At 41.1% G+C, this 15,361-nt stretch overlaps 1 protein-coding gene across 1 annotated transcript in view; it reads left to right on the forward strand.

The window, feature by feature from the left end:
• Positions 1–803: 803 nt before the first annotated feature.
• The window catches only part of LOC124711002 (putative transmembrane protein INAFM1), a 399,532-nt gene continuing 384,974 nt past the window's right edge, over positions 804–15,361 (forward strand). Inside the window, exon 1 of the mRNA XM_047240968.1 lies at positions 804–894. The gene's annotated coding sequence lies outside the window, so the exon portion shown is untranslated. The remainder of the gene's footprint in view (positions 895–15,361) is intronic.

Below are 15,361 nucleotides of genomic sequence, written 5' to 3' on the forward strand. Positions count from 1 at the left end.
GTTCTACAATTTATTACTAACCTCAAGTCGCCCTCCAGTTTGTCCCACATACTAACATCACAATTATTAGCGACTGACTGCCGTACATTTCTTAATTCTAATAAACACAGACGCTGACCACATACCTATATGGAATCGAACCCAGCTACGTATTTGTGGACACATTCATCTCTTTTTGTGCCCGGAACAAATGTTAGTCACTAATAGGGTGTAAAGGCCAACGGTCTTGCCGCAGTGGTAACACCGGTTCCCGTCGGACCACCGAAGTTAAGCGCGTCGTGTTTGGATGGTTGACTCTATGGGTCTGCCAAGTGCTGTTGGCTTTTGGGGTGCACTCAGCCCTGGACAGGCCAACTGAGGAGCTTGTCTGAGAAGCAGCGGCTCTGGCCACGAAAACTGACGACTACATCCGCATCCAGCGCCGCCTATCGGCTGAGGATGACACGCCGGTCTGTCGGAACCGTTAGGCCTTCCGATAAATGTTTGGGCGAAGAGTATGGTGTAACGCATGACAAACTGTCGGATTTATTTTGGATGTGCATATTTGTGGATGTAAACGAACGTAGGTATATTGAAGATAATCGATATATGAATTGCCAAAGCTGCTTATGAAGTGGCGGGGACCACGGAGGGCAGTCGGTGCGAGACTGCTGCCGCGTTAACCAGCTCCGGGCAGACACCTGCTGCTGGCGGCAGAGGGAGCATGCTTCGACCAATCAGAACGAAGCGCGCCGGTGGCGGCGGCGGCGCCTGGCGTCCGCGGGCTGCGCCGGCGTCCGGCGGCGGCGGCGGCGGCGGCGGCGGCGTCGTGTCAGTCGTGCGTCGCCGGCCACGCGAGAAGTTGCCGCTGCCGCCCGGCTGCTGCGACTGGGGCGAGCTCGTCTTCGCTCACAGGTCGGTGTACGCCTGCTTCTGCCATCCTCCCGTTCTACGTACGGCCCACACACGGAATTTCACTAGCGTTAGGTAGGAAAATTCTCCGAATTCCATTTACTATTTATTTCTAGAAGTTCTACATTTTTGTCGTGGACATACTATTCTGTCGTTTTCTTTTTCTTCCGAAGCTTTTCAGAAGTACATTAGCAGAAACAGAAAACTCAGCAATTCGAACCTTTTTTATTTATTTATTTATTTATTTATTTTTTTGCAACCTCAAATTTTGTCTACTTAAGTTGTATATGGAACAATAATGAATAGGATTATCCAAAAACCCCATTAGCTATTTCTCCGTGGTCAGGTAACACTTTTATGACTCCTACAGCGGTGGCAATATGTAATACATTTCATTACATTACTTATCATATGACTGTTGTATACTAATGGAAAATAATTCATGTAAAACGCACAGTACTACACCATACACTAAGAGTCTTTGAACTCTTAATATTCTTTCGAGGCGGGAAACGCTTTGCTTACTCATTTTGTACCTGCGTCAATTTCTTTTAGGGCTGAATACGATACTGGTGTGACGTGCAAATATTTAACTGACTGTATTTCTTGCGTGTAAAATGGCAAATGATTCGCTTGTATCAGCAACAGAAGTGGACCGATTTATTGATGGCGAATAGAATCTGTTTTGTTGTAAATTCAGCTTACAGAGAAGGAAATGTCACTTTATAAAGAAAACTGTAAGGGAAGCTAGTCTAAAAATTAAAAGTAACACTTATTTTGCTTGAATTATAAGATACGAAGAAGAATTTCTAACATTCAGTTCCGACATTATCAAATTTAAATAGTTTCTTCCATAGTACCTTGTGTGATTAAAACTATAGCGTAACCCTTTAATGCATAGTGTAGCTGACCAGCTAGAGACTTCATTTCTTCGATGTATCCTATACTGAGCAACATTTTGTAACAAATTCGTTATGTAGTTAAGTGTATACACTCTACTGCAGCTGCTAAGCTGCTAGTAGTTCATCATAGCGACGGTAAATGGCAGGATGAACTGAACCAGTTCGACGATCGGCTGTGTGGATGTACTGCCGCGCGTGTGTTTTGGCGGAAAGTATAGACGTTTTTTTGGTGTTTGTGCACTGATTTGCGGGTTTGAAAACAACTTTTTTATTTTGAAAACGTAAGTAGATATGGTGTAGACAGTTAATTCGAGTGTCTTTACGATAGATTTGAAATTAGGTCTGTTTTCGTGTTAGTAGCGATTGTCAACAATAATACTTTGTTAATTTAATTAAAATTTTTTCAATGTTTTTTTCGTAATGTAGGCACTATAAACTAAACGTAGTAATTTTTACAGCTTGAAATAAAAAATCATGCATTTAAGGGTTCGTAGTTTCACTTTCGTATGACTTTGTTAGACAAGCTTTCTGGGACAGCTCTATGTACCTGGACGAACACTTAACCGGAATAATACCCCGAAAATGTTTTCTCTGGAGAAAAAGTAGGGTAATATGTTAAACAGTGATAGATACTAATAGAGTTGTCACGTACTAAGAGATCGGCAATATGTATTCATCGTTTTGAAGTAATATGTTCTATTTCTCTTATGTTTTTTTTTGCGAATAGTTCGGGGTTACAGTTTCTTCCTCAGGCGCGTGCGAATGCGTCTGCGACACCGGAAACAGTCGCGAAGTAGTGAAACGTAAATCACAAACGGAATGTGTGGGTATGAAACTTCTAGTTCCAAACAAATACTTTATTAGCTACAGACCCGCAAATAGAGTTCTCCTCCGAAAATAATGGAAAATATCGTGAAATACGTATTCCGCTGCGTATAGTTTGTTGTTTATTTGTTTTACGTTATCATTTGAGACTTTCAGGCTCATCTCTCACGGGAGAAGCAGAGGATATGTGAATCTGGTAGACAATCACACATTTTAGAATGTATAATTTCTGCGTCGTAACATAAACAATGGAATAATTAAATTAACAGTAAATTGCGTTTCCTATTCTTCTGCTTTAACTAGACCCACGACTTGTAGGAACATGCTATTTGTAACGGTGAAGCAAAGTTGTTATAACTTTTTAGCGAAACATCATGTTGTACATTGCGTTTGCTCACCGGTGGTCATTTCATAGACTGTAATGTAACAGCTGTCAACATCAAAATCTCGACAGTAGGCAATAAAGAATGTTGCATCTACTAGAAACTAGCGTTGGCTACGTTAGGTCACTGCCTACTCCCTGACGACATGAATCGCCAGTGAAAGAGCTCTGGAGTTGTCCGGCTAAGCTTCCACTTAGCGACTAGAGAAGGAGCTACAAACACGGCCGTCCGTGACCTGATTTCCCGCACGCCTTCTCGGGAGGAAATAGCGCTTTGACACAAAGCGGCTCACACTAGAGAGGAAAAAGACCTCCTTCTCGAAACCACAGCTTTGTTTGTCTGTCTTTTCATTAATGAACTTGGGGATATAGTCTCCAATTCGGGCAGTTTCGTGTTGGGTATCTACTCTGCTACAGTTCCTGATAGTTAAGAAAGCGCAAACTGACAAATTCCTTTGAACAGCCTCTTAACACCTAGTGTTAACGGAAGTACGTAAATCGCAAAGCACTTTAAGCGAACATAAACAGCAGTGTGAGATGCAGGCCATCGCACTGACCATGCAGTAAAATCTACAGAGCGATAACGAAGTCCTACTAGCCCCTATCGTGTGTCCATATATTCATAGATCGTCGCATTGTTTTAATGTGGGATAGTGCTGAGGACAACTTTCAGGTAGTGTGATTACTCTTTATTATTTATTTCAGAGTGTTTGTGAAAACACCATCGTTTTTATACACTACTGGCCATTAATATTGCTACACCACGAAGATGACGTGCTACAGACGCGAAATTTAACCGACAGGAAGAAGATGCTGTGATATGCAAATGATTAGCATTCCAGAGCATTCACACAAGGTTGGCACCGATGGCGACACCTACAACGTGCTGACATGAGGAAAGTTTCCAACCGATTTCTCATACGCAGTTGACCGGCGTTGCCTGGTAAAACGTTATTGTGGTGCCTCGTGTAAAGAGGAGAAATGCGTACCATCCAGTTTCCGACTTTGATAAAGGTCGGATTGTAGCCTATCGCGATTGCGGTTTATCGTATCGCGTTGGTCGAGATCCAATGACTGTTAGCAGCATATGGAATCGGTGGGTTCAGAATGGTAATATGGAACGCAGTGCCTCGTATCACTAGTAGTCGAGATGACAGGTATCTCATCCGCATGGCTGTAACGGATCGTGCAGCCACGTCTCGATCCCTGAGTCAACAGATGGGGACGTGTGCAAGGCAACAACCATCTGCACGAACAGTTCGACGACGTTTGCAGCAGCATGGACTGTCATCTCGGAGACCATGGCTGCGGTTACCCTTGACGCTGCATCACAGACAGGAGCGTCTGCGATGGTGTACTCAACGACGAACCTGGGGCCACGAATGGCAAAACGTCATTTTTTCGGATGAATCCAGGTTCTGTTTACAATATCACGATGGTGGCATCTATGTTTGGCGACATCACGGTGAACGCACATTGCAAGCATGTATTCGTCATCGCCATACTGGCGTATCACCCGGCGTGATGGTATGGGGCGCCATTGGTTACACGACTCCGTCACCTCTTGTTCGCATTGACGGCACGTTGAACAGTGGACGTTACATTTCAGGTGTGTTACGACCCGTGGCTCTACCCTTCATTCGATCCCTGCGAAACCCTACATTTCAGCAGGATAATGCACGGACGCATGTTGCAGGTCCCGTACGGGCCTTTCTGGATACAGAAAATGTTCGGCTTCTGCCCTGGCCAGCAAATTCTCCAGATCGCTCACCAATTGAAAACGTCTGGTCAATGGCGGCCGAGCAACTGGCTCGTCACAATACGCCAGCCACTACTCTTGATGACCTGTGGTATCGTGTTGAAGCTGCATACCTGTACACGCTGCATACGATGCTGCGTACGAAGCTGCATACCTGTACACGCCATCCAAGCTCTGTTTGACTCAATGCCCAGGCGTATCAAGGCCGTTATTACGACCAGAGGTGGTTGTTCTGGGTACTGATTTCTCTGGATCTATGCACCCAAGTTGCGTGAAAATGTAATCACATGTCAGTTCCAGTATACTGTATTTGTCCAATGATTACCCGTTTATCATCTGCATTTCTTCTTGGTGTAGCAATTTTAATGGCCAGTAGTGTAACAGAGTCTGATTTTCCTCCATGTACGACGTGAAGTTCTCAACATCGCTATGAACATCGAACAGTATCCTTAAGTTCGTCAACTGTTTCGTAACTTGTGGCAGCAACCTTCCGTTCAATGATCCGTCATAATGCATTGACGCAAGATGATAGCTCAGGACTTCGGGGCAGCCACTCCGAAGTTGTAGGCATTTGGACAGAACCAAGTCCAGTCCATTTACCAGGAAATACTTCACTGCGATCTTCTCTAACAGCAATAGCGTGATAGACTGGTGCGCCATCCTTCTAGAACCATACACGACCGAGCAGTTCACGATCTTACAGATGTGCAGAATAAACCAATCACGCAATGTGATTCACAGCAGCGTGGAGGAAGAACGAGTGTACCAAGTGGGCAGCGCAGACCATGCCCATCTGGTGCGTTGTACTCAAGTTTTTCATAAAAATGTGCGTTTTCTTTATTTCAGAAGTAAACGATTCTCGCTTTTGCACTACGTTATATTGCAAACTCGTCAGAGAAAAACTATTTCCTCCTTGAAAGAAGAGTTGTAAAGACATCGTGCATTCGCTCACAAGCCTCCTGATGTTTTTGCATGCCATTGTCACTCAGTAGTTTACAAACAGAGATTTAAATGCCTTTAACTTCAAATCATTCTTAATAGGTTTGTCTATTGCGGAGGATGGAGCTCGCAGTAACTATGACAGCACACGAGAGGACATTTTTGGCGAACGTTCGACAGGCGCTGAAGCCTCCACAAACGTAAGTCGTATTAGTGGTCGTCCTGAGCGGAGCTTATCTTTTATGCAACCAGTGGCAAAGAGCTTTTTCTGCCACCTAAAGTCGTCGGTTTAGGTGGGGAAGGTTTCTGGAACCTTAATGTGAAATCATGCTGAATATTTCTCATCTATTTCCTTGCAAGGTGTCGTTCATGAACCCGCGTGCACATTACAATCCGTTTCTCCACGCTGTAAGGGGGACTCATTACCCATGATTCAACTGTGTGTCAGCACCTGCAACAATAAGAAGCAACAGTTTATTAACATCTATGTAATACGTAGAATGAAACTGCCTACGTATTAAGCTAAAACTACAAACATGTTTGGATGTCCTAGAACACGTCCCATTACTGCGTATTGCTACAGACTCTATCAAAACACTGACTTAATAAATAGTGTATGTTTCTACGAACAACATTTCTGACAAAAATAGTTTCTGTAAAAGAAACGAAAATAAAACCATGACTGCAGTCAGATAAAGATAAAAACCACCAAAGAGAAGTTACACTTAGTCCTTAGTTAGGTAAACGCTTTAATGAGGATTTTGACATATCTCATGACTGGCGTATTCCAATATCACTTTATTATTGTTAGAAAAAGAGCGTAATATCAAAACAAATCTCCTACAATATTAGACTGTTCTCTATTGGCCTAATAAGCAGAAATTTAGTAAGATGTGGTTCCAGCTCGTTACGCTTCGTTTCAACTTAGTTTGCAGTTAATATACGTATTCGTCGTTGTCAGTGACTAACGTGGATAAAATGGGAATGTTTGTTGCAGACCTTAGAGTGCAGTTATCTTTGTGTTGCTTGACGTTACTTCCCTAGAGAATGTTACATATAAGTGTACCACTTTCCAAGATGAGTGTGAAGACAATAACCAACCCACAGTGTACTTAATACCTTCGCAGGACATAAGTTTCTCTTGCGCCTACAACTGTACCATTAAACAACATAAAGAAATTGTGTCAGCTAGTGTTGATGGAAGTTAACAACCGCTTAGAACGTAACTTATGGAAACAAAGAGCTAGCTACAATGTAGTCAATTCTACAGTAGATCATGTAGTACTTTTAGTCAATTCTGCAGTAGATCGTATGGTATTTGTGTTTTTATACCTCTATATATTTCATTGTTTTCAATATTCTGTGATTGTGGGTGTACCCTGTGCAGCACTAATAATCTAAGATAGGTAATAAGGGAAAGGCGAGTCCATGGATAATTTCAAAGAGGCAATCGTTCTGATCGAAAAACACACTGTACGAAATCGAATCTGATAGAGGGCGTGGCCGTTTGAGTTAAATGTTCACCAGCGAGAGCGTGTATTGAGACATTGTCTGTGACAGTACAGCGAAATCTATTTAGCGGACGGAAGGATAAAGACAGAGAAGTTAGGACCATTTTAAGAACTGCCTAATGTGCTGAAAGTTTAGAAGGAGAGCTTAAAGGCAACCCCGCTCCATCTCTAATTACTTCGTCTTCAACCGGACGTTAAATCCTAATAATGGTTTTCGTTTTACAGTGTGGTTATAATTAAATTTGCACTACTTGACAGAGTCCCCATGAAAATCGAATAATAGTAGTAGGAGAATGAAACTTTATAAAAGCATTTGTGAGGACGTGCGGAATAGAAAGAATAAACCATTGAAAGATAAACTTAATTTCCAAATGAGAGGATAATATTCGTTGTTTGCGTGCCATGTTTACGTTACAGGCTACAAACATTGCTCACTCTGATGGTCTGGAACCGCATTACAGATATCATTTCACAACTGTTCACAGCACTTTTCGAAAGATGAACCATGAATGGCTCAGCTATCGTGACATAGCTCGTGCTCTGCTTGAAGATCGCACATTGCCTCCAGCACTCCCAGCGATGGCAACAGTGACTTCACCAACAGTTTGTATTGCACCTGAACGTCGTACTGTACCAGAAGCAGTTGTCAAATCGCCGGTCAATTCTAACTTCCGAATCATGTTCTTCGTCCCGTGTGCGGAAAGACGACCTCTTCATATTCCTGTAACTCGTCGATACTCGCGAATAGCAGCGGCACTATTGCTTTGATGAAACAGCATTACGGGTAAAGCTCTGTTCACCTTGTCCGGATCCATTGTGATTCTCTGCAACTGTAATGCTCGCTGATGCTTGTGTTTCAACCCTACGTCTCTCTACCATTATCGCCGCCTAGCGGCAAGTTATAATACTAACACTGCTGAGAACGCAAATCTTTCAGAGGAAAGTCTGAACATCACTCCTATACAGTTGGGTACCCATACGGTAAATAGTTTTCCGTCTGTACTAGGTAAAGTAGCGAAAAATGAATTGTGACCACTGTGTATAAGCCCGCTTTACAAAGCAGACTTGTAAATGCCATTAAACTGACAAAACAACAGAGGTCAGAATTCAGTCACGCACTACTATAACTACAACTTTGCCTACGAAGAAATGCGTTCCTCACACCGTGCGCTTTATCAGCTAGTTGTATACACGATATTTAAAAAAAAAAAAAAAAGGTTTATACGATTTCACAAGGTTTACATTTTCTATACGAATAAATATTAACTTATGCATCGAAATTAAAAGCTTTAGTTTGGTGCCAGTTGTGAGCTGCTGGTTAATATAATTGCCTGGTGCATGCATTTTAGTAACAGCATTTCTTCTCCTGTCTCTGTGCAAAAGTATGCAGAGAGTTCGACTATCATCTGAATGTTTGTCGTGTGTCCGTTGGGGGGTACAATGAACGTCTGATAGCGGTAAAGCCGGCCGGTGTGGCCGAGCGGTTCTAGGCGCTTCAGTCTGGAGCCGCGCGACCGCTACGGTCGCAGGTTCGAATCCTGCCTCGGGCATGGGTGTGTGTGACGTCGCTAGGTTAGTTAGGTTTAAGTGGTTCTAAGTTCTAGGGTACTGATGCCCTCAGATGTTAAGTCCCATAGTACATAGAGCTATTTGAACCATTTGTGAGAGGTAAATAAAACTTTTATCCTAAACGTAATTGTAAAAACTGTTGCAAGGTTGTGTGTGTATGTAAAATACATACACTTGTAAAACTGGTTGGTTGTTCGGAAAATAAAACGTCATTAGTCCTATGTGCCAGTTAAATTTCACTTCAAATGTCTATCTTCGTTCATAGAGAAGATACACCCGAGCGGAATGCAAATGAATTTTGTTGAAACAAAACACCCTGTGTTTTCCTGGTGCCTACGTTCATTAGCTACTCTATCTAGAGATGCACTTAACGTTAACTTCGTGCACATGGGGGAATTGATTCTCAAGGGAGAAGAATGGACTTGTTTGTTTACGACGCCCATTCCGCTCGTGCCGATGTTTATGGCACAGTTCCCAGGAAAGCGTCATTCAAACGCTGGAAGGCTGACGCAGCAAAGCCACCGAAGATTTCTGCTTCGTCACTCTTAGCATTGTTCCTCTTTCGTGACGGTCTCCTTCGATTACCCTCACTCGTATCAGAGCCTCTTGTTTTGCGAAATATTCAATACAGTATTCTGCGTACAAGATTAAAGCATAAATTCGTAACATTTTCGGTTAATTATAATGATATCGTTGCCACATCATTTATCACATGCGTCTTTATTAATCTGGAGTATTGAGTTTACAAATTCGGCATGAATTTTGCTGATTCGAAGAAATTTTATTCTATGCGTCAATTAACGTGCCAAGCAAACGTGAAATACTTGCAATAAAGATTTTATTTTTGCAGGACAGCGGAGAAAAATTAGAGAAAATGTTTCGAAACAATTTATCGGGAGAACATCATTGCAAAATGCATGGCAGCAAACAACTTCTGTCGATTGAAAATGAGGTACATTGTAATGATTCGTTGTCTTGAAAAAGGTCGTTGGATTTCGATGAATACTATTTGTATGCAGCAGACATTATAGTTAGGGCATACACAGCCTGGATATTTCATTTTGAAAATAAGACCATTTCTGCTGTAAGTCCTTTGTTTATATGCACGACCGGTTTCGCAGTATTTTAGTTGCGAGCAGATGCAGTCTACACAAATGTAATGGCCAAAAACTCATATAAGACAAGAAAACGTAACTACAATGAAAAAATGTACGGGATGAACACAAAATCAGGTCATGATCCGATCGAGTAAAGAGAACGAGATGACCCAACGTTCATAGTCAGCGATTTTTGCTAAGTAAAATAACATAAAATAATTTATAACGCTCCCATAATACCTAGAAAGAACGAAAGCTAAAAAGAAGGAATTCCTAATAAAAAACTACCAGGTAGGTAGTATACTAATAAATTCCACTCACCATCAGTAATAGTATCTGGCGAGTTAATGGATACCTATATACCGAAAAAGTGATCAAAAACCGAACATCCTTAATCATCTATGGGCTTAAGTAAAATTAAGCAGATCACGATCCACCTTTTACCTAAAAAGGATTGAAAAAATTTTGATAAAAAGCCCAGTTATTCAATCTTAGGCGTATAATTTAGTTCACGTTAAAAAAAATCCTGTATAACACTATTTTAAGGTTAGCACGAAACATACATGAAGTCAGAAAGTAACGCATTGCGAAGCCAGATGGCAAGAGGCTGCGCTTCCCACCGGAAGGGAGCGCACTGGACCTATACTAACAGGCGGCGTGTCAGTACGAAGCTGCAGATACTCCACTTGGCGACTTGGAGAGAACGTTCATGTGGAGCGCGCATGCACATCCGCAGATAACTAGAAATCTAGAACGATGCGAAAGCTGGGTGATCCGTTACAATGTGTTAAAACCGACGTAACATCATAAAAAAAAGGATAGAATCTAGACTAGTGTGATGCGCTTTACAGGAATCGTGTTTTATTTCAAATTCAGTAAAAGGATGAGAAAGACAAAATAAAGTAATTTAATTTTCTTTCTTTAAATACAGCACTCAAAACGAAACCAGGGCAAACCATTTATTGTACCGGGGACTTCTTAATTTTACGTAATACCATAGATGATCATATAGGTCGGTTTTTGATCACTTTTTCGGTATATGGGGACCCGTTTTCTCATCAGATATTGTCACTCATGGTGAGTGGTATTTATTAGTACTGTACCTGCCTGTTTCTTCTTTTTAGCTTTCATTCTTTCTAGGTATTACGGGAGCGAACTATGTTATTTTATGATATTTTGTGGTTGATGTGCACTACTGTTCATCCTGTATATCTTTTCATTTTAGTTACGTTTTCTTGCCTTACATGAGTTTTTGTCTATTACTCCGTATGAGGTTAGGAAGAATTCCGCTAACAGCAGATGAAATTATTGTTTATTGAAATACAACCGGTTTCGCGGCCTAAATTCGCATCATCAGGTGTAACTTACCTGGTAAAAATAAGTATAGTGTCATGAGTTTGTGAATAGTAAAATGATAAAAGGAATGTCTAAAATATAATCATAACGTTGAAAGGTTATAGGCATACCCATCACTCCAAGTCAAAATTCACTATTCAATAAGTATTGGCAATAGCATGTGAACAAAAGGTAACGAAGACTTGCTTAATTCAATTGGACAAATTGCTAACAGGTGAAACTTTCAATTACAGAGCGATGTTTTAAAACGTAACGCGCGAAGATTGCCGGTGATAGTTGACTACTGTATCACTAATATTGTCTAATAGTGATTCCATGGAGCCAGCGCTCCACCCTTCTCGGTGATTGCTAAGTTGCTGCAAAACAGCTATTGTGATCTCATTAATAAGGTAAATTAATAATGAAGTTGTCTAATGATTATTTATATACCTCGTAATGAAATTCCATGGAGCCACCGCTCCACCGCTGCAAAAAGGCTCTTGTGATCTCGTCAATTAGGTAAATTAATAATGAAATCCAAATAAAATCACACATCGTCTCCGGTGCGACGTGGTAAAAGATACTGTAAATAAAACTTTAAACAGTTTCAAAGAGGTAAGTGATGGAATTTGTCGGATTTGTAAAATTAGCGGGCACTGATTTAGTATTTCCATCAATGACAGTTGCTGAACTGTGTACTAATATAGCAGACTGCCGGTTTATCTAATTCACTCAGAATTAATTGATCGGACTCTTACCCTTTAACTGTTAAATAGTTGTAAGCAAAACAATTCTCAGTTCTATGCACAGAAAACTGTAGGCTGACTCCACTTATAAAGCCACAGAACGCTAAAATGTCAGGCTTTGCTGTCAAAATAACACAAAAATAATTCAGTTTCTTGCTGGAAAAGGTCACGGTAGATTTACGTCCTACGGATGTAATTATTCCGATATATTGAGTGTTTGACGTATTTTGGCTGCTTCTTGGCGTTGCTTCTGTGCTGATCTTGTAAAATCTTCTTGCCTGTGATTTATTCTTTCTTCTCCGGCGATTTCAACACTTCTTCCTCTTCAGTCACGATTTTCCTAAAAATAAAGTCTTATACCCGAAGTATATTAATTTGTGGTAGCAAAGGAGCCCTAAACATCTTCTAGAATGTTCCAGGCTCGACTCTCATCTCCGAATAAAGTAACAATGTTCTCCGTCTCACTAAACTCCCATTGTTTTCTTCCAAATTTGCCCTCCTTTCACCAGTACTGAAACTGACCCCCCTTTACTAACTAAATTTATCGCAAAACTACACTCTGCTCACGTCATCATCTTAATATTGTTGCCTTGACGTTCTTCGCTCATTATTAGACAGCTCACTCTTTCAGATTTTTTCTACACGGTTAAAAACATTCCCTATGAGCTGCAGTACCAGAACTTCACAGGTAGTGTGGATAGGTGCCCTGAAAATTATATTACAATTCAAATAACGTTACTAACTACCATATCAGTTTGTCTTTAGAAGTTCATACATAAAAATATAACAAAATTAAGAAGAAATAAAACATATTCCTGTAAAATGTTTGCAAAGCATCCTTGCAAAATCTGAATTTGGACGGGAGGCTATTGCTTATTCAGGAAAACGGCCAAAGTATCTTCCATACAATGTGGATAAATGGCTCTGAGCACTATGGGACTCAACTGCTGAGGTCATTAGTCCCCTAGAATTTAGAACTAGTTAAACCTAACTAACCTAAGGACATCACAAACATCCATGCCCGAGGCAGGATTCGAACCTGCGACCGTAGCGGTCTGGCGGTTCCAGACTGCAGCGCCTTTAACCGCACGGCCACTACGGCCGGCACAATGTGGATCCATAATGATCTGAACAGACACTCATTTCTGAATACGAGGAATTTCTGTGCTGCAGGAATGAATTTTCGTAACGTAATATTAAACTTGTCTGCTAGACGAAACAACGACAGTAATCTACTGAGTTGATAACCTTAAACAGCAACTGAAATTTCCATACCCCATCACCCCAGGATTCTACGGTATTCCTTTCCATTTCATACAGAATTAAAAATGATGTATTTTCATCTACGACAACAACCTTCCGAAGATTTCTTAAGCAGCGAACTGTTCTCTGAGTATGACAGAAATCACAGGCCACACCCATGATTGAAAAAGGCAGCGCACATGATTCTTAGAAAACAATTAGATTAAAACTGTGTGCCGGACCGAGACTCGAACTCGGGACCTTTGCCTTTCGTGGGTAAGTGCTTCATATCAACAGGCCACAGGATAATTTTTTTTTCTGTGTACGATCACCTTACCGTAGGACATTTCATTATGAATTTTGTGCAAGCTGCCTAGGTCAATCCTTTTACACAGCTCTAAGAAACATTAATGTAAAGTCACCCAAAACTTCGTAAGAGATCGTCGCATCCACTGTTAATAACATTATATCACATAATCTCTACATGCGCAGAGTGAGCTCACACCACGCTAAGGTACTCTAGAGACGTAGCATGAGAAAACGATTTTCACTCAGAATTTGCGCATGTGATTCACCAGCCATCCCCCTCCCCCCCACCATCACCACACACACAAGATACAGCTCCTTTTATAGTAATCAGACCGTCACTGTACAACAGGCGCTCAATAGCCTAGGCAGACAGTCTCATGACGATGAGACTGGGGCCAGTCTACAAAAAGCTCCACACAAACGTGATACGGCACAACACGAAACGAATTTTCTGTTCTCTAGTATGGCTGAAGTCCTAAACAATAGATCGTGATTTAGTTATTCATGTATTTAGCATCCAGGAAGTGTAGGTTACTTAAAATGGTTTAAATGGCTCTGAGCGCTATGGGACTCAACATCTTAGGTCATAAGTCCCCTAGAACTTAGAACTACTTAAACCTAACTAACCAAAGGACATCACACACACTCATGCCCGAGGCAGGATTCGAACCTGCGACCGTAGCATGTAGGTTATTCAGCCAGCTAAAAGGTACAGGACATACAGAGACATAATATCTCGGTATGAACCACATTAATTGGCTGACATAATATGAGATTAATTAAATCACCAGTTTAAGGAAGGATGATGAACTGCTTAAATTATAGTTAAATACTGTTTACAATTAGGTTATACGAGTATAAACTTTTTCACTGCCAGCATAGTATCCAGTGGTGTATTGCAACTACAAAGATATCAATCGATTTATAAGAACTTCCAAAACTCCTTGCTGATACGAGGTTGTTCAAGGAGAGCACGCTAGTAGCACCACAAATTTCAATTGCGGTGGTATTGCTGTTGCAAAAACGGTAATCTGTTACTTTCCCATCTCGTACATGCCAATAGTATGTTGTTAATGTAATTTTCTGTAGGGTCGATGCGATCACAGTAGGTGACTGGATTGATTCCAGTGCGGTGAAGGACACCGGGAACCATCAGTGGTAAAATATTATGAGGAAAAGAGTTGCTATCAACAGTCTAGGTTTACCAACGTCGTGACGCCAATGTCCATGGATTAATGGATTTAATACAAGCATCAGATCAATCCTTGTTTATAGTAGACGGATTGCAGCCTTCTTGTCATCTTTGGCAACCGTAATTCGTGAGCAAGCGATGCAGTTCAGAGGGTGGAGGTTTGCAGTCGACTGGAGAACCACTTTTTGTTGCACTCTTCGCGAAAAATGCGACTTATTCATTATGAATAATAACAGAATGGGAATACAGATGAATTCTAAAGTCGGACACCGGATTTCAGTTTGGATTCATTTCCCAGTAATAAGATAAAGTTGCTTTCCCTGCAAGGCAACTGACACTGTATGTGATGAAATTAGATCCTTGAAAACACGAAGAGATGTAACAATTCTTAATACTTATAATACGACTATTAGCTTCTGTTTCTTTCGGCTGATGGAGCTTATTGGAGACACTCATTTGTGGAGAGAGGAAGGCACACCCCGAATTTTCTTCCTCTTTTATTTTCGAATCTTAAGTATGTGAAAAGTCTGGCAGTATTTGACATATTGTATCAAGATGTGTAAGGATAATTTTTCCGTTTTGAACTGACTAAATATGTAACAGAGCAAGGAAATTCAACTAGCGAGAACGATCACAATATTGCTTACGAATTAATTGTCTGA

Source organism: Schistocerca piceifrons, chromosome 1 (genome assembly GCF_021461385.2).
Source record: "Schistocerca piceifrons isolate TAMUIC-IGC-003096 chromosome 1, iqSchPice1.1, whole genome shotgun sequence".
NCBI lineage: Eukaryota > Metazoa > Arthropoda > Insecta > Orthoptera > Acrididae > Schistocerca > Schistocerca piceifrons.